General features: G+C 39.0%; 1 protein-coding gene and 1 pseudogene across 4 annotated transcripts in view; one reads left to right on the top strand and one right to left on the bottom strand.

Annotated features, from left to right (window-relative positions):
- KLHL32 (kelch like family member 32) overlaps nt 1–13,464 on the bottom strand; it is a 122,078-nt gene extending 108,614 nt beyond the window's left edge. For 2 of the 4 annotated variants that reach the window (XM_058836876.1, XM_058836879.1), the window contains exon 1: nt 13,317–13,464. The gene's annotated coding sequence lies outside the window, so the exon portion shown is untranslated. Of the gene's footprint in view, nt 1–7,346; nt 7,467–10,775; nt 10,863–13,316 lie in introns of all 4 variants that reach the window. The other 2 variants (XM_058836878.1, XM_058836877.1) reach the window with 2 other exon arrangements.
- On the top strand, nt 12,471–18,454 carry LOC131577657 (kinesin-like protein KIF11; annotated as a pseudogene).
- Nucleotides 18,455–26,599: the final 8,145 nt, after the last annotated feature.

Raw genomic sequence — 26,599 nt, 5'->3', positions numbered from 1 at the left:
AATTTTAACGGCAATAATTACCTTGTTAAAAGCCACTAAGTGCTACCAATAGCTACTCATAATTCAAGTTAAAACACTGTTTCTTCTGTAACTTAACAGGCATAAATTAACAGACATGGAATTCCTGTTGAACACTAGAAAATGCTATTTACTGTGAGGAATAGTTAAACATCAGAGCAGATTCCCCAGAGAGCTTGTGGAGTCTTCATTCTTAGAGATATTTAAAACACCTCTGGACACCATCCTGGACAATCTAATCTAGCTGATCTTGCTTAACAGGGAGCTTTGACTAAATTATATCAAGAGGTCCTTTCCAACCTAGACAATTCAGTGCTTGGTGTGATTCTCTGTGGTACAGCTGAGAAGACTATGAATGTACTGCATGCATGCAAGAGTATATTAGTCCCATATGACCCATTTATTCCACATTCCAATCTCCTTGAAGACATTTTATCTCATAAAAGGAAACAGAAGGGGCAAAAGGGGGATATTCTATCAAAACCATAGCAAATACACATGCCTCCACATATCTGTTAGGTGTCCCAGTAGGGCACATTTATGAGTTTCAGTCTTTTCCATTTATTGGAACTGCCTAGGAATCCTTTTAACTCCTGTCTAGAAATAATACCAATCCAAACCAAATGTACTGTAGCACTAAACACTTTTTTTGTCATAAGCAAGTTGTTTTTTCTTTTCTTTTTTTTAGGATAGGAAAGCTTGGTGGCAGTGCAACTACTGTTATATTAAGTTTGATGAACATTTCACTTGATAAACAAAAATAATATTTTGTAAGCAGTACATGTGAGCACATTTTTTTAACATTTTTCCAATTAAATGCAATTAACACCTGAATTCTGTTGATAATATACTGAAATTCACTGTTATTTCAGACCCTGCAGAGTATCTAAGCCATTTTCCAGGGGACATGGGAAAGATGACATAGGACACACAGGACATCCAGTCCCTTCTGGATCAGTATCTCAAGAGGCACTAGACATTCCTATTCCAGAGAGTAAGATGAGCCCTGAATGACTCGTGACCAAGAGCAAAAGAATTTATTTTCTTTAACTAAGTTTCGGGGAGGGTATTTTCAAAGTTTTCCAACAGATGATCATCAACCAAAAGAAATCCAAGCAATTTAAAGCACCTTGAATAAATTTCCGACAACAATAAAATTTTGGCTTTTAAATGTAATAGTTCTGACAAAAGTTAAGGCAACAAATTAAAATATATCAGAATTGAGTCACACTAAGAAGCCTTCTTGAAAGATAATTCTGGTAACTATAATGTCTGGGAAAGCCACTGCTCCTACAGGCCACAGTGGACATCTCTATCAAAACTACACCGTCAGGTAGAGCAGAAAATCAAAATGAAAGGAAACCATGAATTACCAAAGGGACAACAGTGGCCTATTACTGTAACTACTATATCCCAGAAAACAATGAAGATTTTCCTGGATATGGTAGCAACACAACTCTACAAGAGAGCACTGAAGAGGTTTCTTCCCCCAAATCTCTTCTTCATGGGCATGTGTAAGGCCAAAATAGTCCCTTCATTCCTAAAAATGCTATTAAAGTACTCAAAGAAGTCAAAGCTCTAAATAAAATTGAAAGATCCACAATGTTTTTAGCAGAGCACAGAGTTATCAAACTTGTATTACACAGGTTTGGGCAGGGACGGTGGAGTTCACTTGAGTGTTGGCTGGTTTGGGATTTTTTTGGTAGTGGAAGAGAACTTTCATCAAACAATTCATTTGACTAGCTCTTATGTTGTTAATTGCTTTAACTGTGCACTTGATCTGTCTACAAGATCCCACATTAGCATTTTTAATTATTTAAAAGACATTAAATATTGCTGGTACCAGCAGGATCAGAGCTTAACTTCTTAATCATCACTCTTGTTTGAGAGTAAAGCATTTGATTCCAGCTGCTATGAACTTTTAGAAAAACAACAGCAACACCTGCAGACATAAAAGGGACAACCAACTCCACAAAAAATGGTGATAAAATTCAACTGCCTATGTCAAACAAAACAGTATTATTTTATATTAATCACTTTGCAAAATTTTAAAAATTTAACTTGCTCAGACAAAATCTGAATTACTGTGATTTATTATATTATTCTGACTAATATGTTGTATCAGAATACTTCCACATTACTTTTACTCCAGCTACTTTTTAGTTAGTTTAGATTCCCAGTCTCTAACCCACATGGAAGCTATCTAGGTTGCTTTTACAATTGGACCACAGCGAATAATAAAATTTAAATATATCACTGTTAGTATACCTCTAGAAGAATCAATGGGACAGCAGAATCAAACTCAACTGAATTTCTAAAAAAAATTTGACACAGACTGATTTAGGAAGGAAAATGCTAACTCAGGCTCTAACACTAGAGAGTAGTTTTGCTGCAATCATAGGTAAACCATGATCAGAAAATAAACATATTTTAAGTGTGAAATAGCCAGAATAAAGCAGTCATGGTGGCTTCCTTCCCTGTCACCAAATGTATCTCCTGGAATAAAACTGTACCTGAAGCTCTCACCTCGCAAAAAAAGAATAAAGTTTATAGGGCTGAAAATTACTGAGAGAAGCTTAAAAACATAATCTAACACCAGGGTTATGACTCCTACTGGGGAATGTCTGAATTTGTGTAATTACTGACATCTGGGAACTGACTTTTCTAATTTGAATGCATGAGAATTTCAATGCTAAGATTAAAAGCCATTCAATGATATAACAAGTAGAAGCTATCCATCAGTGTCTTGAGCTGGGAACTTTGCTGGCCCAAAAAATGCTGACTGGCACAAAGATAGCCTGAAGCACCCACTCATCTCTTCCAATGGCCAAGCCCAAGGATACTGCAGATACATCCAAAGACTAAGAGGATAATTAAATTGTGTTTGATTTCTCTTTACCAAATGGCACACACAAGAAGCTGGATTTGAATCAAGGAATTTGCAGGGGACAGACTGCTCCTCACCTTGCCAAGGAACTGAGCCACTGTATTGTACATGATCCAGCACTCTAAGCACACATTCACTGCTTCTTTTCCATCTTTGGACAATAAGATGCCTAATGCAGCCAAGAATTGCAGGACTATTTTGGCCAGGTTTATTCACTTACCTTAGTTATTCAACACTACAGTCACCCCCTCTAATCAGGAGACAACTGATCTCAAATAAATAAATAAATAGATAAATAAATAAATAAAGTCTGAAAGATATCTCCCCACCTTGCAAGCACTTTTACTTGTGTATCTGACAGTGTTGCCAGTCACTGAGCATATAGAAGCTCTTGCATCACCACTAGCTTGCTCTCAGGCTCTCAGGCTGTTGGTTATATTTGAAAAGAAAAGTGCCCGTTTTTACCTCTGTATTTATACCAATTTCAAGATAACCAAATAAAGGCTCTTGCCACTCATTTTCAGGAGAGAAAGAGCACAATCTTCATACTAACTAGAACTAAAAGCTATTTTGGAAATTCCTTCAGAGTAAGTGCTACTGGAAATACAAACCTTCTCAAAGATGAATCAAAATCAGATGTAGTTATACTACTAAGGACTCAATAGTTTCCCCAACTTATTACCATGTAAGTGTGGTCTTTGAAGCCTATTTCTCACAGAGAGAGAATAAAATTTTTAAATCTGGACTGGAATTTACTGACCTGCAGCTCCCAAGGGATCACCACCTCACCTGCATTCAACATAGCCCAATGCAGAGACCTGCAGACATACACGTAATTTCTCAACATGTTACACAAATGCTACACTACAAATAGCGCTCCTTCAAATTTTCTAATTTGTTCTGAGCTAAGTGGGTATCTCTACATATTCCAGTTAACTTGTATGCCCTAATGGCAGTTTATATAGAAGATTTCATCTCTTCTATAAAACATATTTCTTTTTCCTACCACCACAGTCACAAAGACATTTTAGCTATTAATACAATTTCCCTGCCTCCTCGGTTCCAGTGGAACCCTACTACCAAGAGATTCTCTGTGAAGACCTAAGATTGCTGAAGACTTCCATTCCACACAGGGAATAACTAAGAAAAAGGTTCTGCCTCAGCCATGATTTTTATTACCATTTCATCAGCTCCATTACTAGTTAGAGTCTTGTCTATCTTTTAAGGCTAGAGATTATTTGGTATAGTGCTGTGGTTGCATGAAAACCAAAAAAAAAAGATGCAGAAAAGTCAATATGAGTTATCATATCATAGTTACCAGCTACTAAGATATTTGGACTCAATCACAAAAACTATGTGTCAATATAAAATAAAAACGGAATATTGATTTTGGGGTTTGGTACCATTTAATAACTACTTAAAAAAACCCATAAATCAATACTTTAGCTACCCAACTGGAAATGCTCTATTGCCTACCAATCACATTATACCGTAATGCTAAGACTCAAAAAATCCCAAGAACATAAAATAATAATGAAAATAACTTCCTTGTAGTAGGCAATAATCTCATTAAGTACTGAAAAAAGAGCTCTCCTTGTAGACAAAGGTTTGTTTGGAGATTTTTGAAAGAATTCTTTTCTTTAGCTAACTTCAGCATTTTAAGTGACTCCAAGATTTTTAACACTCAGAAACAGGTAGCAAACGGTCTTGGAAATATCTTGGGGAGATACAAAAGACTCACAGCAGTATTGAATGGAGCTGAAGATTTTCACCCTTCTCTGAGGCTGGGGTTGGTTAAAATCATTTTCCCTTCTTTTCTTTAGATTTTCTAAAGATTGAAAACAGGAGAACATGAAATGTTACTGAAATTTATCCCAGGTTCACAAATAGCATTTTTCAGTATTTGAAAATTACTTGATTCTTTTGTTCATAGTCTCTTCTGCCTCTGCAAACCATGAATAACAGCCCATCTTTTATTTGCTTTCAGTTTCACACAGAACCAGTTTGTTATGACTGCTCTCTCCTACACAAAAGCTGGTCAGGGTTTCCAAACACCCTTCTGTTTATTTATGGCAAGCTGCAGTGTAAACATTTGCTTACTAGAAATCAGTGCCAGAAATTGCTAAATAAACCCACTGTTTTAACACCTTTTACCCCCGACTATATGAAAGAAAACTAAACACTTACAGTCCACATGCCTTACTCTATTCTACATATATTCATCACAGGTCAAAGCAACTTTCTCTTCTTTCAAGACAGAATGGCTCAGCAGCACTGCTGGCTCCTATACTTCCTTCTTTTGCCTGACCTGGTTTAAGAGTGTAAGAGAGACTTCTGTGGGGCTGCTTTTTAATTTTTAGGGGGAAGTTTTTATTTTCTCTTAAAGCTCTAAAAGACATGCTGGTAATCCTATCCCTAATACCCCTCCACAAACGGTGATGCCAGCAAAATGAGCAACAAGCTGCAGCAGGGGGGCAGAGGGATCAGGAGTACCTCAATCCAGTACAGCTGCAGAACATCTTGTGTCAAAACAGGATCCATAAGGTGTCATAAACCCATTACATGGAATTTTCTGATAAAGTTTGGTTCTTCTGACAGTTTTCAAATGTGTGTAACAGAGATAAACAGATGGAAAATAACCTTAGTTGAAAAGAGATAGAGGGGCTTTTTTCCTATTTCAAATACAAGGTTCTAAATCTACAGCTCAAGATTTTCTTCAACCATTCCCTAGCCATCCTGAGACACAACTTCACTTAGAGAAAAACTGCTGTTTCAAGGAAAAATACCTAAAAGTAAGATATTAAATATTTTTTACTCTCTGGTCTTTAATTAGGAGCAGAAGTTAAACTCGAAAAAGAATGGATAAGTGTTTAGACTTCTGTGCTTTCTTCAGGTCTAAGCCAAAGAAACAGTTCTGTTCGCATTTTTTCTTTCCTCCCACAGAATATACCAAGCAGCTCAGGAAAAAACCTAAAAAACCAACAACAAAGTCACAAAACTCCGAACAACAAAACCTCAGCCTTCTCTCTTATATATTTAGATTCCTGTATATATATATATACACACACACATATATATACATATATATACACATATATATATATATACACACACACATATATATATATATATAGTACCACTTTTTTTTTTTTACTTCCCCCCCTCTTTTAGGGGTTCAGGTTTGCTATGGCTATGACCTGGTTTGCTATGGGCTACTTGGTGATCACACAGTTATCTCCCTTACTACCTGGGCCAAAGAATAAATATATCAGAAACTAAAGACACAGTCTAAGAAAATTCACTCCTTGGGTTTCCACAATTTTCAAAACTCAGAAGTACACAGGCCAGTGACAGGACAACATGTAGAAACATAATGTGTAATTCACAGAATCAACCTATGCCACTGAAGATGCTTTGACTCTCCTTCCCCTGTATGCCACATGCTCTGCCACACATTATTGCCCCAGAGCAGAGGTGTGCTTGGGGGCAGTACTACTTGTGTTGCCTCAGGTTTCATGCTACAAACCCATAATGACATCCCACAATAGTGCCTACAACCAGCCAAATGCAGGCACTTGTTCTACTCCTCCAGCTCTGCAATACATGCAGAGGGAGGTGGAAAGCTGGAGGTATTTATGTCTTAAAACGGTTACAAATTACAACTGACAAGGTTCTGCTACTGGAGCCTTAATTCTCTTCACCTACCCAGCAACACCACTAAAAATCAATGCAAGTCCATAGTGTAAAAGTTAGTTCTAATTAGCAAAGACAGCAAATTCAAACAGCCTGTCTAGCAGCTTTCCTTCCTTTAAGGTAGAGGTGCACAATAGTGGATTGGGAATCCTGGGGAAATGTGAACAGCTGCAAGGAACATAGACTCCACTAATTCTGTGTGTGACTTGTCTTCATCTGCTGTCATTTACATCCAAAGATGCGAAGCATAGAATTTGATGCCATTACGCATGACGGACCTGATCAAAAGGTCTTAAAGAAATTGAACAAATCTAATAAAAGAAAAAAAAAAAGAGGGAAAAAAAAAAAGAAATGGCATAATTCAAACAGTATATATACTTGAGGATCTAGGAGAGCTTCCTCCTGTATTAGATAGCCAGCCCTGGCTACCAAAACATTTTGGAGTTTGACTTGCTTTCTAATGCTGAGTTCCTACTTCTTTTTCACCTCCATTCATAGCTATCCTCCCTAAGTAAGCAAGCAAAGCACATCTCGTTCTTCTATTTACATTTCAGCAACACCTAAGTTTTTGCAATTCTGTGTGTTTGGAGGGTGGAGCCACATACAAGAAATTCAAATGGACAAGACTTCACTTGCATTGCCATCATTCAATTTCCTACACACTTTCCATACAAACAAATACAGCATGTGTATGCAAAAGTCACCACAGACCACAAGAAATCCCCAGGGCATTTTAATGTAACCTCACCAAGGATGGAAAGCCCAGCGCAGCAGGGGAATGGCACACTCTCCAGTGCACTCTGCAGTACTGATGCACTAAAGCCCTGCCACAAAGGAGCTCTTCTCCCTTCCTGTTTGTCTGTGTTTTCTATGGAAACAGAGAAAGAAAAAGTGAAAAAAAAGAAGTGTAGCTAAGGAACACACCAAACTCACAAAACAGGTACTTTTATCTCCACGAGAAGGCAGCACTGCAGTTCAGCCTTGCTCTTGAGACCTCTATTTTGATCTCCACAGTTCACTTAAGTCAAAGTCCCAGTTCTGTTCTGAAAATATCACCTCAATTCTTTCTTTTTTGTTGTTGTTTTATGCAACTAAAATATAGGTCACTGACTGAAAGGGGGCTTTCAAAACTAACAGAGAAAAGGCAAAACCCACAGAAGAGGTATCCCCTCAAAGGGAGAACCTTCCTCTTATTGTTTTAAAGACATAATTTTAAAATTTGTATTAGATCAGGAAAAAACCACTATTAAAGGCACAGTCTTACAAATGTAGCTGTTAGGGGCAAAAAAACCCATTAAGACCAATTTTAGAAAATTTCAAAAGTAAACCTGAGAAATATACATTCCACATATTCTGATGACATTTCTTCAACCACAGTTTTTTATCTCTTTTGTCTTAATAGGCCAGGTAGAGACACATTTTAGCCTACAAATGACAGTAGCCCTTTTACTTTATTTGACCTGAAGTGACACCTGATGGAAAATGTTTCAGACATAACAAGGCCATAAGCTTGTTCACATCTTCTTCAAGATTTGTTATTAATCTAAGCATACTGTTTTCACTAAAACAATCACTTTAAAAAACAAACAAAACATACAGGACAGAAATCAAGCCTTATCAACAGTGCAGAAATGGACTTAAATCACTCTGAGATATGATATCTTAAAAAAAAAAACTCCCCTGTAGTCCAAACTAGTGGTGCTGAGAATTTTTTCCAACTGGTTCCTTACTGAATACTAGAATGAAAGGCTATTGTGGAGACACAAGGGGTTAAAAAAATTCAGGAGTTTAGACTACTGAGGGGGAAAATCCATTAGCTTAAGATCCATCCTAAACAATCACAGCATTCAGGAAAAACACAAAAATAAATTAGGCTCAAACATTACAACATCTACACTGTCAACTACCACCACCATATGTATCATTCCTGTCAGGAAAAACAAAGACAGATGGTAGTAGAAAAAGACAGTCTTCAGATCAACCTTAACCTTCACATACTGACAAATCAAAATATTTACAATTTATCCCCCTACAGAGCTCATTCCCTACAATTAAAGCTCTTCTAAACTGCCACAGCATATTGCTATGGAAATTTTAGCAGAACAAATTCTTAACTTACGTAACTGTTGAGAGTAGTCACCTAACTTAAGAGGGAAAAAAATCACACATTCTCAAGTATTACTGATGTTCTGAAGCCTCTAATTTATTTTACTCATAATTGTTTATATATTTAATTGCCTTCTCATCACAGGGAAATATACAACTGTCAATATCAAGGTCAACAGCTTCCAACTGGTGTGTGACTGGAATTTGCGCAGCATTCACTACTGGAATGTCACTTCCTGAAACAACACCTTTCTTTTCTCAATACGAAGGAGAGGTGTATTTCGAAGATCTAGAAGTGTACGTAGGTGCATAAAGAGCCCTTGGTACTCCCCCAGTTCCCACAAGCTATCTGCCCTGAGTGACTTTGCTGCCACTACCAGCAAAGAACACAAAAGGTTTCCTAATTCACGTACCTCGTCTGTGCAAAACTCCTGCCCCAGAAAGGAAGACAAACATTGCAGGTCCACAAGAAGCCTGGTAACAGACTTCAGTGTGGAATCTTAGTCCAAAATTTTCCATAGTTAAAAGTGCAATTAAAACACACGTCTGATAAATCTTGACAAAATATTTTTCTAGAATCTAGAACACAGACTAGAGCCTGCCCAGAATCTGCTGCAGCTCCTTTCTGGCCTACATTAGACATTTCCCTTACTTTAAATGTCAGGCAGATTCAGGGTGGCTGGTCCACATGGGAACACCCAGACCCAAGGGTTTCAAAGCCCTCCTGGTCTCCCAGTTCAAACTATCAAACTCCAACATAATTCTTTCATTTTTGTCTCTTGAAACTACCCCCCCAGAGTGGCCTCTAGTCTTTGAAATGTCTTCAGGCTTAGCAGGAATGCCCCTCAAAAATGGTCTCCTAAGTACGTTTCTTCTTAATTTGAAGGCTCTAACTGTTCAAAGCCCAAAATTCAGTCAGGTGTAAAACCTAGACATGAGACAAAATAAAAATAAATAAATAAATAACCATTAATTACAACAATTACAAGACCCTGTGAAAGGTTTCTAATCTTTACTTCTTTTCAGCAATCAGAATTTGATAGTAAAATTTCAAAAATCTCCCGGAAATAGAAGCATCCCATCTAGAAGCACACAGTCATGCAATACAGTATGCACATAGAATGGCAGAGCAGCAGTTTTACTGCTTAAGCGGTCATTTTACTTCATAAGCGGTCAAAAAGCCATCTAAATCAGAACACAAAGAAGTGAGGGTTTAGAAATCACTATGTCAAGGATCCTGTCTTTCACTACTAAGTGTAAGTGTCAGATAATTCAAGAAATTTGAGGGGATATACTACTTCTACCAGTTAGTAGTATGAGGGTGGTTTGGGTTTGTTTTTTTTTTTTGTGTGGGGAATAAACTGTTACAAAATTTAAAAATAGGTTTTAAAAAATTCAATAATTTCTTAGGAAAATCTTGTCATTTTGGCTAAATGTTTGTTCCTCCATCTCCAAAGAAGACAGATACAAAAATTCAAAGATTCCCTCCACTTCTGGCAATCAGGGTAATCAAAGTAATTGAAGTCCTAAGAGCAGAGAACACACTGGCAAGTATCATATGAAAGTCGTAGATGGATGAGAAATATGAAGGGTAACTTTTTTTTTCAATAAAAGAATTAAAATGAGACAAATATGTGGTTGTTGTAGGTAAGTATAATTACCCTGCATGATATTTTTGTTTGGCTAGTTTTTCCTAATAACTGTCATCTGTTCTCACACAAGTGATTAAATTAATTTCATTTTTCACTTAATCCAATTCCCACTTCAAGTCCAATTTATAATCATCACTTCCTCATGCTGGCATGACATTAAATTACTGTCATTCTTGGCCATTAAGTTCATCATATTCCAGTCAGCAGAATTGATCAAAAACACCACAGCAGTGCCATGAATTTCTTATTAAATACATTCCTTTTTTGCTGCTTTGCAGAAGCTGATCATCAGTGTCAGAAGCGTCACATCAATTTCTGACTTTTCAGGCAAAAGAAAGATATTCTGAATCAAAAATAGACAACAAAAAAGTTTTTTTTTTTAATGAACACAGCATTTTCTCTGTTCAATTTGCACTTACTTTACTTTGCAAGTGCCTGCTGAAGAAATGACCCATGCAAGCATAAATTTCCATCTGCTGCTGATCTTCTAACCATATTTCTCCCCACTGTAAAATCAAAAGTTATTACTCCCCTTAATAAAAAGAGAGGAAAAAAACCAAAACAAAACCACCTCCCTTGGTGCTATTCAAATTCCTTTGTATGTTCAAATTCAAATCCTGGGTCAAATTCACTTACATGATTAGCAATACACAGACTTTTCAACACAAGTCGCCATCTTAAACACAGTTATTCATGTCCTGTCTTAAAGAGAAGACAAGACTGAAAAGAGATTACAATTCCACTAGAAGATCCATGGGAATCTTGTATTTCTTGTCCAAGGCAAGAATCTACACTATTTGTTCGGGTCAGTTTGAAGCACAGTCACTTCCAAGCCCGTTTTCATAAAAACATAGCCATAAATTAAATTTTTGCATGGTCATCTTTACTTTTAAAACATCCCATTGTTTTCTGACAGTAAAAACAGTGGTTAATTTCATCTTCTGTGTGGTTCATGCTGAGCTACAAAGTGTTAAATAAACAACACTTCAGCTTCCATATTAAAATTCCCTTCCCTAACAGCATTTTCTTCTCACTTGGAATTGAGTGAAAGGTATAACTGCCAATCTAAGTGGACCATTTTCAAAGAAACGCCAAGGCAACTTCTTTCCCTCTTGACATATTAGGAGTACAATCTTTCCCCCATCTGCCAATTCAATAGCTGGCCAAATGTACATTTTCCCCATGTATGCCTATATAGGAATTAACAGGGCCTTTTGTTGCTTGTATGTACAGTAAAATACAATATTTTTATAAGCACTGTAGGCACCAAAAAAAAATTTAAAATTTTGTGCTTAAGAGATGTTAATTGTTAAAAGCGCATTATTTTTAGTGTCCTACTAATCAAGAGGTTAATATTCTCTATCAGTTTCTGACAGTACCCGTACCCCCATACCTAGCGTAGTACTTTGTACATCATAACTGTAAAGTGCATTACAGATGCTGTCAAATTATTCAGAGTCTGAAAAACAGACAAAAGATTAAAGGAGTTTTTCTGGAGTACTTTCAAAGTAACGAAAAAATTTCTCTGCAATCATCTGTAAACTTGAATGACACAAAGAGATGTGACTGAGTAGCTATATATGGGTGGCTTTTTAAGCATCTGTGATAACTGTATTACTTATTCAGCACATCACCAGATTTCTGTCGGATATACTTAAACAACAAATACGGTTTTCAGATAAAAACTCTAAAGAACTGAACATGCCCCAGCGGTCTCGGCTCCTGCCAAACGCTTCATGGAGGCAGATCCCAGAATCAACAGGAATTGGCAAGGCTACAGTAATCCTTTACCCTATGTGCTGCAGTTAACAGGACTGTGGCCTCTGGGTCTGCTTCTGATCTTCTCACGACTGAACAAATGCTGCCACGAACACTTACTCAAATAAGACTAACCCCAACTTGTTTTTGAAACCTTTGTAAGATATTTTCTTAGCCCTACAAAATTGGAAAAATTCATGACAAGCTTTAAAAACCGCGGTCACACTATTTGCTATGATCAACGTCTGCAGTTTATTTCCCCGTGGTAAGATTTAAACCATCATTCCATTTCTTTCACGATTTATTGTGGTGCCTGGTGCCAAGCACGCTGCTTCCCGGTGCTTGGTGTGACAGCTATGGATCAGCTGTCACTCCGGCTCCGCCAGAGCCCGCTCAGACAAGCCGGGCTCGCTCCAGGGGCGGAATCCACCGTGCACCGGTGGCCGGGGAGAGAGGCAGCAATGAGCAACCTGCGGCATCGCAGGGACCCGCGCTTCTTCGCTAGAATTGCTCCACATCGACCAAACGGCAAATTTCGTGCCGGGAACCAAATCCTTCCCCAGCATCCGCTAACAACCACCTGAGCAGCACCTCTTCAATTGCGAGGGCTGCAGATACGATGTTCCAGCAATCAGGGTGCCCGGATCGTTTGCAGTTGCGAGCTCTCGCATATTTAAACGCCGGAGAGGAGCAAAAGCTTGTTTTTGTCAGTCAAACGAGTAGCTTCAAGTCCCGGTACACGAGAGCGCGGCTCGCAGCAGGTGACGAGCCGCCTTCCAGCGCCCGTGTCGCGGCGGCAGAGCCATGTTTCACCGAGCCGCCGCCAGCCGAGCACCTGGAGCACGTCCCCGCATAACCCCGCGGGCAGCGGGACTCACGGCGCCCCGGAGCCACCCCGGGCTCGGCTTCATCCTCCCCCACCGCTGCTCCCCGCCGCCTCCTACGCGGAGCCGAGAGCCGGCGGGAGCGCTGCTCCGTGCCCGGGGGCGCCCCGGCGGCCGGAGCCGCCGCTTGACCCGTCTCCCTGGCAACGGGGACACTCGCCCTCGCCCCCCGCTCTTCCCCATCAGAGCCCCCTTCCCCACTGCAGCGGTGCTGAGCGGCCGGGGCCGCGGGGCACGACCGGTGGCCGCCCCCCGCCCCGGTCCCGGTTAGGTAACACGGGCGGCGAGGCGCCGCCTCGGGCCCGACCGCTCGCTCACCTCGGGCAGGTGCCGGGGCCGCGCTCGGCGGTGGCGGCGCCGCCTCTCCGCCCCGCTCCGCTCCGACGGCAGCGGGGGGACGAGCCGCGGGCCAGCAGCTCCAGCGACGCAGAGCCGCCGTCCCGGCTGTGCCGCTCCAGTGCCCGAGCAGGAGGAGCTTCCCCGCCCCGCCCAGTGCGCAGCGGCGGCCCGGGAGGGCCGCACCTGCCGGAGGAGGCGAGCCGACTCGGGCCGCGGGATCCCGGCGCCGGGTGCCGGCCGCTGGCGGCGTGGTGGAGGGCCGCAGCCCGCGGTGCCCCCGGGAGGCGAGGGCCGCCGCGCTGCCCAGCCGCCGGGGCCACGGCCCTGTGGGAGAGCTGGAGGGAGAAGGCCTGGTTGAGTGAGTGAGCCCTTTAAGTAGCGCTAAGTTTGTAGGAAGAGCACCTGCGAGGCGGGATAACCACGGGGACGGCGAGGTCAGGGGGGCATTTGGGAAGGATGATTTTAGTACGAGAGATACCGCTGGAAAGGTTGAGGTGTCAGCAGGGTCGGAACCAGAGCATCCTAGCGTAGTAAGGCATCACTGCTTTATCATCCTGTTATGGGGTTTAATGTGACTTTTTGAAAATCTTATTTGCAAAACTGATGAGGAACATCCATCTGAGATACAAGTGCCGTGCCACTGTGTATTTTTCCAAATGTCAACTTTGTAGGGACACAGGACCCAGCTCTGCAGTGAGGCTCAGTAACAGCCCTGTTCTTTCAGCCTCACCTCATGAAACTGAGAGGTGGTGGGAACTTTTCTTCCTGCACCCTCTAACTGATGCCATGGTTGTGAAGAACATTCAGGAGAATTAAAAAACAAATGTAACGATAGTGATCCATTCATAATCATCAAGACAGTAACGTGCTTTAATATATAGGAGAAAATAGTATTTTGAGAATTGCACAGAGCATATCTACTTCTGAGCAGTTTTCATCTTGCTACTGGATTTTCTTAGGAGTTTAGTTTTTATTTTCTGATCTGTGAAGTTAATACAAAAACAGTAGATCCCAAAAGTCTCTGCCTCCATCTCCAACATACCTCCATATTAAATTTTACATACATGGCACATCAGAGGAGTTTAGGTCTTTTTCAGATGACAGTTCCTTAAGACCCTTTTACAGCATGTGGCCCTTCAGCTAAGCCTACTGACAGATGAGTTGTTCTGTCATAAGGTGTTTGTGAAGGTATCTAGAAATACCTCAATTCCTCATCTGCAGAGCACACAGTAACCACTGGAAAGTTAGTGCAGAAAGTGCACCAGATGCACTATATGGAGTGTTTGTGGTAGTAATGCAAAGCTTCCCCAAGTCAAGGGTCAAGCAGCTTGGTGCTTATGCAGTGCAATACCAGGCAGAGGCCTGGTTTTATTCCAAAACAGAGGCATAAAGACAAAGCCAGTGCTTCGTTAGAACCAGTGCAACCCAAAACTGTTATGGCTCCAGTACCTTTCCTTGATTGCATCCAAGTGGGTTTTGAACGTCTCCAGAAAGGGATACTGCATGACCTCCCTAGGCAGCCTCTTACAGGGCTCTGCCACCTTCAGTGTAAAGTTCTTCCTCATATTGAGGTGTAACTTGTGTTGTGGTTATAGTGCTCCTTGTCCTGTTGCTGGACACCACTCAACGGAGTCTGGCAATACATCATGCTAAGTCACAGAGATTGACTATTTTTTTATTTTTATTTTTTTGGTAAAATTCTCTATTCTGGAAATGTATAATGAAGAACTTTTTTATCTTACTCCTATTCCCAGCTCTAAAGAAAGACTGCAGGCGTTCAATGATCCCATACACAAGACACATGTAGATGTGAAAGGCTCAGAAGAAATACTTGAACACAACAAAAATGAAGCCTACCAAATCTTGGGAAAAGGTTCAGAAAAAAAAAAAAACTATTGCAGCTACTTACATGAATGCATATTCCAGTTGATCCTGTTTTTCCTTTACCACTCATATGAAAGTAAATTGAGTAGATGGACAAGAGCTTGTTAGAACTGGGAACATAAACTTGCATGAAGTAAAAACGCTTCATTTTGGGTCAGTTGATAAAAGAGTTATGAAGCTGGAAATACCAAGTAATCGATTCTGATCCATGGAAGAGTTATTGCTGCTCTTGTGGAAGAAGACACAGGGCATCCTAAGAGGATCCTTCAAGATGCTCAGAGAACAACAAGGAACATCTGTAACAGCCAGAGTTTCTCCCACATCTATAAATCCCAAGGGAAAACAGAGTACAGTGGAGTATGCTCACAGAGCAAAGAATGTGATGAAACCTTAAGTTAACCAGCAGCTGCCAAAAGGAGCTGTTATTGAGGAAGATACTGAAGATTAATTAAGCACTTAAAAGGAGACCTCACTGCTGCACAAGAGTGAAATGGAATCTATATTTTCATTGAAAATTCATGTAGCCCTTAAAGGAAAGCTGACAATTTGGGAAGAACAAGTTAGAGTATATTGAGATTATGAGCACCATGGAAAAAGTAGTGAAAACAATCACTAAACCATTCACAATTAATAAAAGCAATGAAACAATGAAAACAGATCTGCAATTCAAGGAGAAATAACTGAAAAGAAACACAGACAGATCTGCAAGAAACCAAGATTCCTCTAGCTGAGAAAGAACATGTGGTTTCAGTTCTAAATACACAAAAATTTCATGGCAAAATTAGTCATTTGGTCAGTACTGTTAGTATAATTTGTGTATCTATGCAAAACTGTATCTTAAGAGAGCTGTTGATCAACACAATGCTATCATCTAAATAGATTTGCAGGAGATATTAATGTTCTGGTCAATAAAGTAATAAAGTAAATAAAGATTCAGTTTAATCTTCAGAGAACAGTCTGAAGTAGCAACAGATGTTGATGTCTTATGCATATTTTATAGGTGTCCTATCGATCAGTTGTTCAGCAGATAATGTATTTGCATTAGTTGTATCAGGGTCTTTTACCTCTGTTAAAAAATTTGCTGAACACTGAACTTTCTCAAGTGTCTGAAAATGTGTTACAAAATAGGACTGTGCCATTTGCTAGTAAAGCTGAGCCATTCAAGTTTACTGAGAAGCAAGTATCTGGATCATGAGGAGAATTAAATATCTTGACAGCAATGGTAGAAATTGTCCTGGAACTAAACTGGTTTGTTTCAGAATAACAAGGAAATTTTCTGGTTGATGAGATGGAGAGCCATAAAAACAATTAATATCTTCTTAGGAGATCTCTGTCTCACTCTGAAAAAAAATTACAAAAACAGCCCATGTTTTTTCTCTCATGCAAAGTACTGTGGGAATTTAAGAGAAATGAAAATGGTAAAGTGTGTATATACAAAGAAAGCAAATTAATTAGTGTCCTCACTTCAAAGCCAGCAGAACCTGTTGGCACAGGAGATGCAGAAGAACTCTAGCTTGCATACTGTCAAAAAATCTAAGTTTGAAGAATACCACCACTGCTGGGAAGAAAATGTTTATCTGGAAACTATTGTCCTAGCCAGTAGTAAAACTTCTGCTTCAAAACAAATTCATTGTATCTCTGGATAATTTTGTTTAAAAGCTCAAGGACATAAATGGTAGTTTGTGGCCATATGTTTCATGGACATAAAAGAAGATGGTGGAATCCATAGTCTGTTCTCAGCAATTTCTAAGCAATCTAAAAAATGCACCTCGGGATACTGGTAAATGGAGGGAATTTAAAACTGCTCCGGTAGTCTGCTTTATGGATCAGTAACAGTCCTTCTTTAGCAACAAGAAACAGTGGCTTCAGTGTTTGCAGTAGGGAACAGAAGGTTTATGATTGAGATACGTATTTTTTATTGAATATTTTGTTCTGCATTAAAGTTGCAGTAGTTGCAGTTTGGAACTACCGCACTGTGAGAATATATCCTACAGTACCTTTTATTATAAGTATATCAAGAATTAAAATAGTTGTGTTCAAAGATCCTTGACATACTGCTGGAACTAAAACAAACTAATTGCCAATTTTAAAAGCATTGGAATTCACCCATGAGAGCTACAAACCAATGGCCTATATTGACCTTAAAAAAGGAAAGAGTATGTCATGATGCTGCCAGCTAGGCCCAGGTTCTCCACATCCCTGCTCTCATTTAGAGGCCTGCCTGAAAAACTCCTAAAAAAACGGTCTTATTGATTTCCAGTTTGTGCTCACTAAAAGCCAGTCAATAAGTAAGAACTTATTCAATGAATGGAATTGTCCTATGGCAATTGAAAGCTGGGAGCTAGACAGCAAGCAATTCTGTGTAATGGGGAGATGCAATGGATTTATGTATTATATACAACTCTCAAAAACAACAGTAAATTATGACTTGCAGCATTTACTGTTAAAGAGACAGAAAAATTATTCATAAATAAAGGCTTGTCAAGCTCTTTTACTCTCTCTAAAATCTTATATTGCCACAAATATGCTCCCTTATATATTTTTTAGAAGACTGACTTCAGAGATTGGCATCAGTGTAATTTTTTTATCACAGCAACATATGGCAGTCTTCCCTGCTGCAAAAACATGGCCATGTTTCAGCCTCAGGGTACAGCTGGCTTCAACTTAAAACTGAGACTGCTTTCAAGCATAAATACAGAATTTTGTGTTACCCCTTCAGACACTATGAAGAAAAGTAAATACAAAATTTCTGTCACTGGAACTACTATGAACACTACAGTGCCTTGGAGTTCCAATCACATTTTTTCCTTCTAGTTTTTGGATAACATCTAAAATGATTAACAGTCACTGTGGCAGGATCATGTATCACTCAGCTATCAATACTGAAAACTTCTGCAGTTCAGATTCCAGTATGGCTTCGCAAGATTCTCATCTTATTGTGATTTAGGATGAATTCCACACATAGCCACAAGTTACATCAATCTCTGACCATGCGCAATCAATGTTTGTGTAAACCTTCTGTTCAGAGGTTTTTTACAACTCATCTGTACTTAACCCATCATTTCCTCTTACAGGACTCTTCCTGATTTGCAAAGCTGAATGTAAACCTGCTGTACTGATGTTATCTCAATGTTATCTCAATGTTCTGAAAATTAGCCAGATAAATACAGGCATTTCCTAGCTACATCTAAAAGTAAACCCAGCACCACTATTATCATTAAAAACATGAAAACATGAAACATTACATTATGTTCCATGCAGTTCTCTCAGCTGAGCATTTTCCACATTACATGTCAGTACCACAAACATCTAAAATAAAGAAACAGAGTAAAAGTCCAAGATTAAAAAAGAAAGAAAACATAGTATCTGCAATCCCACCCTCTACCCTCATTGCAACTGGAGCTAGAAGAAAACCCCTAAGTGACTCAGGTTTTCTGCTTGTTGGTGGAGCTGACAAACACAAACTACATGACAGCACCTGCATAAAAGAAACCCAGCAGGCAAAAGAAAATTAACACAGGTAAGGGAGTAACTATTCCCTTCTCAGTAGAAACTATATAAATAGTAGTGTTAGCTGTAACATTGAAGTTGTCTAGGTTACTGCTTTGACCTGGTTCTTCCTTTTGGAACAGATTTAGTCATATGAGGTGACATCCCCTACTGTAGGAAAGAAACTTCCTGACATGTAGCAGGGTGTGTAAGGTCCTGCTTGAACCTTGCAATGCTTCCTCTGCTACGTATGTTTTTCTGAATACAGCCCTGGATGCAGCCCTTAACATTTACAGAAAGGGAAAAAGGAAGTGGAGGTTAGACAAGAAACTAAAAACACATTTTGGCAACGTGTATACTACTTTTGGTAGGTAAATTGCTGGCCACTGAATGTTAACAATTTTCTTATTCCTCCAACTCCCTTTCCTACATTCTCCTACTCCAAAAGAACAGTTGAGCATGGCTCAGCCTGAGGCTGCTTTAAACAAAATCATTCTCAACTTCTAAACTGTTGAAATCAAAATAGTCTGGCACATTAGATGTGATTCTCCACAGCTTTTATTTCTGTGAAGTAGGAGGTGTATTTCTAACATCAAGGAAACATATTTTACTGCCAGTACTCCAAAAATGTAGCTGCTCCATTCAGCATGTGGCTGCTGCAAAAGCATCAGGCTGGAGGCTCTGATGTATGAAAACCTCTATGATCTCTATGAAAGGGATCATGACATGGCTGGAAAAGGAAGAGTAAGGATAGAATCTGGGGTCAGGAAAAGGGAGAAAGACCATGTACTCCTGCAGTGCTTTTTACACTGCGATACATGAGCTTGTATATACTACACTTTATGGAGCCTTGGCACTGCCACTCTGCTAACAAAAGCATAGGCCTTTGTGTAGAGCACTCTGCATGCCTTTGTTTTCAGAACCAGTGAGTTTTTCCTTCCTTTTTTTAATGTTGGACTTCTATTCTGTTTGTATAACAGTGTCTTTAGATTACTCTTCCTTCAGCCTTTTCTTATATTCAGGTCCTTTCTGCAATGGAAAGGAGCATGAGGATACTGAAGATCTGAAAGAATGAGTAAATGCTTGCTTCACTTTTAATTCTAGGGTAATTAGACTAATCATAAGAGGGAGGATGCAGGTGTTAGAAATCTGCTGGGAGAGGGAGAGCTCATAAAAGTAATTTATTGAGCTTAGTCTGTCGGCAGAACCAAAGGATTTTCTATCACGACTACAGCTGGCAGAGCTGACCTCACTGTGCTAACTATGCACAGCAGCAACTCCTTCCTCATGCAGTTATTAAAATGTTAACTGTTTAATCATAAAACTCTCCCAGTTTCTAACCTCTGAAGATGAAAAGAATAAGAACCAGTGGGAACACATTAGAAACACAACATGGGACAGTGAGCATGTATAGTCTTCCTCTACCTGGGACTATTCACTTTCCAGGCACCATCTCAAGAATAGTTGATTCCATATCTGATCAAGGACTTCCAGTAGTTCCCCATGCAAAAGCACCTGCAGGGATCAGATCTTAGGCTGCTACTCCCAGCACTTACAGTTTGACGTTTATTACCTTTTAGTTTGTTTCAGCAAATGCTACCAGCCTTTTATCCTTCTCAGTATGTGTTCTAATAGTTCTCTGTGGTATTTAGGGCATTCTTGTTCTGTATGGCTTCATGTTGTCAGAGCATGAATTCATAGACAGTGGCAGGAAGGGCTAGGTGGATATCCAAAATAATGATATTCTGTAGATTCCAATAATACAAGGTCACAGCTTACTCAGCTCTTCAGTGTCTGAACTAAGACCCCTGCACCTTTGTCAGGATTTGTGCACTAGAAACAGAAGATATTCTAGTCAACACATTCACAGAATAGATGAGTCCACTCACAGTGATACTTAAGTAATATGAAAACCTTAGTTATTGAAAGCCTGTTACTTTCATGTGCATGACTGATGCTGTTAAATCAGTGGAGGAAGAACTTAGTCATACTGGTGGCAGAATAGTAACTATACTTCTTCAGACCAAAGATTCATCTTACACAGTGTAACTGAACCCTCAAAGGTTGACATTCCAATCCTTAACTCCTTAGTTAACAAACAGTAGAAATCTGGAATAGACTGTTTCCTGAAAGAAATCTTGAAGAAGACATATGTGCTATGCTTCTTATTCACCCCCTTAAACAAGGGGTATCTGAAAAAACTATAATGAAAGAAAAGAAAGTGAGTGGTTTTCTGCACAGTCAGTAGGTTGAGCCAGCCTACCATGCAGGCAGAGGAGCCCTTCTTAGGGCTAAGGGGTGGCTACTGGCAGAAGATTCTCCTTTAGAGACAATGCACTTTAGACTGCAGATTTAAATTGCTTCTGGTAAGCACACAAAAAAGATACTTGAAAGTAATTTTAGGATGATGGATTCCACTCTGGGAAGCAGGTCTGCTCATCTAGACAGACAGTCATAATGGTGCAGGAGACACTAAAAAGCAGATTGCAACTAACTTCAAAGAGATGTACCTCTGATTTATGAAAAGTCTAATCCTAGCGAAGGTTACTAGGAATGATAGCCTACTTCCAACTACAGTCAAATACCATTGTTTGGTTTTTTAATTTATCCAAAACAATCAAAGTCGCTGCTCATATTGTTCACCAGAATGACAGACATGGAGTGGAAGCTGGATAATCTGGTCTGAAATCAGGAGGGTTGGGTGAGTCACTCGTTATGTCTGAGATGAAGATACATGAAGTAGCATGGAGAGAGACAGGTTATGGAAGTCATGAAATGAAAAATTAGCACAGCAAGGGCTATAGATGACAACAGCCCTTCCTGTCCACAAAAGCAACAATAGCATACAATTGTGTGTCTGTGTACATGTGTGCATGAATGTTGCCTGGTGGGTCTGATGCTGAGCATGGAAACTATCTCCTGTTTCAGGCTGTGCCCAGACAAAAAAGGGGTTTATGTATACAGTCTGAAAGGAGCAGAACTCAAATGAGCAAGATGCCTTCAGAAGAGTGGTAGAAGGCATCTTCTGTTTCACCCAGTGGGAATAACCTGTAAAATCAGAAACACCAGATAAAATTTTAGCATTAAACCAAATATTGTTTCCATTTAAGCTCCAGTCTACAGGGGCAGTAGAGAAAACATATATATGGTCACCTCTGGCAAACACCCATAATGCATTAATAAAATGCTAAGTTGTAAAAAGAATCAAAATTTAAACCTTTCAGATTTCCCCTATTATTAGGAAACAGGAACACACTTCATCAGTTTTTCATAATTTGTCATAATAGCTCTTACTTATACATTTGCTGACTATACTTTAGCCTTTTACTGTCAATTTTCAATTTATACTCTGCACTACAAAAAAAAGACCCACACCTTATTTATGCCTCAGAAAGACAAACTATCTAAAAAACAAAAAGTAATTTTAGCAAAAAATGTAACTGCTCTTTTAAAAATTGCAGTTTTGCTTTCCACTCCACTTTCAAACCTGTTTTAGGGTATTGTGGAAAAGTCTGAAATATATGTGAACCAATAGAAAGAACAAAAGGCAATGGTTGACATAATCCATTCATTAAAAAGAGAAAATGTATCTTGCTTTGTTACTGGGAGCTGCAACAGCATGTGGAGATCACTGGTATGTGCATTTCAGTACTTGAAGAAAGAGAGAGAACATATTCTGAAATCAGTGCTGTTCTATCTCCCATGTGAAGAGTCTGTAGTTCTGCTTCTTGACCCCACGTCCAAAACCAGAGTATAGTCCATCCACAGGGGTGTCAGAAAAAAATTAATACACCTCACTGTTGTAGCAATTAACCACTACAAGATGACCTGTATTTTCCAAACAGATTGAAGTATTAAACAAGAGCAAACAACTTAGCATGTTCCCTCTGATGTCTGAACAAAAAGTGAAAGACTACAGCTTGCAGAAATTTAAAAATATCAATTGTTCTTGGGGTGAGAGGTGAATTTCCCCATGCTGCAAAGAAAGATGCCCTGCAGGGATCATTTCTACAGTCTGAAACTGCCCCATGTCACAGTCCATTGATGAGAGTCTGGCAGTACTGACAAGAAAAGCTTATCTGCCATAATTTAGACAGGCCATCAACAGACATTTCCTCTGAAGTAACTCAGTGTACTGAATTATTTAAACTCTCTGTCATTCACAGGCTGAGACCTGCTACTTGTAGGTACAGCATGGAACCTCATCTCCTGGCAGCTCTTAGATGCTGACACCTAGTCCCACAGAAAGTTACAAAAATCCCTCTGAGCAGCTAACTTCTACCAATTTTGTGCATGTGAAATTTATGTTATCACTCATCATATATCCTGTAGAAAATTCCTTAATTTATATTAGAGAAACATGAGACATCCTGATAAACTGTTTATCAGCTAAAGAAAACTTGACCATTTTCAGCATTTTCTAGCCCAAAAATTACAATAGTACCTACAGAGTTCCTGAACTACCACTTGAGAACACTGATTTTGTATTTTATTATGTATATAGGAAACTGTGGTAGCTTTATCATGATCCCAAAGACATCTTACATAAAGAAAGAACTCTGTCTTCAAGGAGTCTCAGTAAGTCTGCATTAAAATGCTGGAGCTTTGAAGCTTAATCATGCCCTTATTATACAATCTAAAAATGAACTTTTAGTACAAAGAGGTAGTACTTTAAATATTTGGGGACCTCTTTAATGATCTATTTTAGTTGCCCCCCAGAGCAACTTGACACTTGCATACTTAACCACTGTATCTCTCTATATAATTAGTAAATGTAAGTGTTCAAAATACATCTGTGTCCCACATGCTGCCCCTAGATTTTGGATGCTGTGGGAAGAAGAGGCACACAAAGGGGCTCTCTAACTTCAGTAATTATTTCCACTTGAACTCTAATACTGGTAGTCATGTGTCAGTATCATTGAAACCTTTTCTTTCTAAACCATTCTTTAATGCATTCACTACCAGCACAATTTGGATATGTAATCACTCAGGTTAATGGGGATACATACAAATTAAAATGCTCAGAAGACCTGTAGGAAGAATGTAATTAATTTTCTGTATTATTGAACATAGAGTATTAGGAACTAATGCAAAATTAACTAAAACAATGCAGCATTATTTGTCTTAATTATATTCCTCTCTTTGACATACATTTATGGGTACTACTGCATTAGGTGTAGACCAAATCCTCTGTAGTGGACATTATTCCTGTTACAACACTGCTACAATAATTCATACTGGTATATTCCTAAATCAAATAAAATGTAATATTTTATGGTAAATAAAGGATAATAAATCTATTTTTTCCCTGATCATCAACATGAATACATGTTATCTAAAACTATCTCTATTAAGGGCTTCCACAGGGTATTTTACAGTAAGATGTAAAAGAAACAAAACCCATGTAGTAGACAGAACATAATTACGAAAATCTTTCCCTGTGGATTTCTTTTCTGACACTCATTGAATTACACTCCAAATTCTAAGAATTTTTGATTCATTTCAAATGCAGTTTTTTCTAGAGCTTCGGATTCTTTCCCCCTTGTCATGGGGTGGCTTTACCTTTAAGATAGCTTTGGGAGCTAAAGAAGTGAAGCTGCTGGTGACTGATGGGAGTCTTTTCTCTTGACCAATTATCAGTCATTTCTAAGAATTGACAGCAGTTTTGACTATTGAAAAGTGAGATCAACCTGTGAACACCGCCTTAAGATGTAAAGCCAGAGTTCTCTTGTTCTCTTTGTGTTTCCGGCTTCTGACAAGGTAACAAGGCTCTGTCTTGGCCTCCTCCCCCCCTCCAGGCTGGACAAGGCCGCACAAGGACGGGGGGGAGAAGCAGAGCCGGCCGGCCTGGCTTAGTTTGTAGTTTCTGCTGCTGGACTGAAACCTGACACCATGAACATCTGCAGCTTTACCAAGACTTTAATTCTTTTACTACCTGGATAAAACGTACAGATTACTCATTTTTCTCAGAGAGACAGAGACAATCAACGTGAAGCAGACATCATAAAGCCACCAAAGACAGTGAGGAAAAGAGTTAAGTTTTAGATGAGGAAGAGAGAATAAGGAGATCCTTTATAAGCTGAAATATTTTTCTGTTAAAGCTATGGAGATGGACAATAGTGTTTTGAAAAGTCTCTAGCAGGAATTGGGACTGTTTTAAACACCAAAGTTCCAAAGTTTTTTTGTCTCTATGTTGTCATGTGAACAAGAGAATGGTTGGGTAGTGGGGGATAAAAGGGTTTTCTGGAAGTTTATTCTGGTGTTCTTATTCTTGTAGTTTTGTTAATAAACTTTCTTTATTTCCTTTTAAGTTTTAAGCCTGTTTTGCTCTTGTTCTAATCCATATCTCACAGCAAGAAGTAAGTAATTTTTTTAGTTACTGCTTTAAAACCACGACACCCCTATTTTCATTCTTATTTATCCTGTTCTGTATAAATGTTATTGAAGTCAATAGGATTTTATCTGTTTTTTATGTTTTAAGGTCAGTTCCTAAACTTAGAGTTTAGAATAATGTTGTTTCAACCAGAAATTTAAGGAAAAAATGTGTTTAAATCAGCAAGACTTTAATATTATAATTCTACTGGTGACTACACATCTCAGAATATTAATTTGATCCTTGGACTAAATGCTAAATTAATTTAATGTATTTCTCCAATCTTCTGGTAATGCAATATTGCACATTCATCTTTACTTCAAAGCTTTTAATTAAAGGTTGTAGGTTGTAACCCTATGGTCATATTTTCTTTGCTCTGCAGTCTGGTAGCTTCCCCTGATAGAATCCTCTTCTGGCATAGTGTAGATACATTTGCTTTTTAGAAATTAGATTACTTGAAATGGCTTGTGGAAGCATCCAGGAAAGCTGTGTAATCTCAGTATTGAAATATATATATCTCCATATACATATATATTCCTCCATCTCAATACATCTATTCAAGGATATATATACACTTGAATATCTGCAAAGAATCCTTTGCATGTGTCAGGCAGATTTTTAGCTACTGCATCTAAAAAAATACAGGTAGAGGACATGGACTCAAATGCTACTTACCCAGCATAACACTGATTAAGCCACTGAGCTATTAAACCACACTGTAACTTCTCCAGCTTCTTAAGATCTATATATAAGCCTTCTTTAGGACTGGGATATATATATCAAATGGTTTTAGAAGTGTTCACTGAGGTCATTTTGGCCTTCCTATTCTGCACAAAATTTGGCTCCCCATATGTAAATAAAAGACTTCAGTTTTTCATGTAATTCACACCTGCAAATATACAACTTGTAAATTGCAGAAGAATGCAATTAAAGTGTAAAATGAATAAATAAAATTGTTTCTGCATCTACTTATAAAAGCATGGAAAATCAATCCCTTGATACATCAAGTCACAGATAATACAACTAAATTATAAAGTTATATATACAAAATGCATCACACCTGTATAAATATTAATGCATCATCATAAATTAAAACCATATAGAGAGGATAGAAATATCCTTTCGGGATGGAAAAATATTACATTATTGTAGAAGAGCATCTTGCCAGCACATTTATATCATATATTTGTTACTTTTTATGGGTTATATTTAATGAAAGAAACTAAATTATATTTAATGAAAGAAACTACCAGCAGGTAGCTAATATTCTGGATCCATTCACCAATCCTCTTCTGGACTGTCAGACAGCTACTGCAGTGGCAGTGCAGTAAAATCATGGCTACTGTTACTGCTTCAAGTCAGTACAAAGGATGTTGTTCGTCTTGGGTGATGTTGGAGCACCAGCAAAGCCAGCCACCACTCCATTCCATCCAGTCCCTTCTCACTGCTGGTTCACCTCCTCATTGGAGCTGGTACAGTTGTTTCTGTCACTGTTGGAGGGAAACAATCTGGGAGC

This window comes from Poecile atricapillus, chromosome 3 (genome assembly GCF_030490865.1).
Source record: "Poecile atricapillus isolate bPoeAtr1 chromosome 3, bPoeAtr1.hap1, whole genome shotgun sequence".
Taxonomy (NCBI): Eukaryota; Metazoa; Chordata; class Aves; order Passeriformes; family Paridae; genus Poecile; species Poecile atricapillus.
This window is presented reverse-complemented; position numbering and strand designations above follow the sequence as displayed.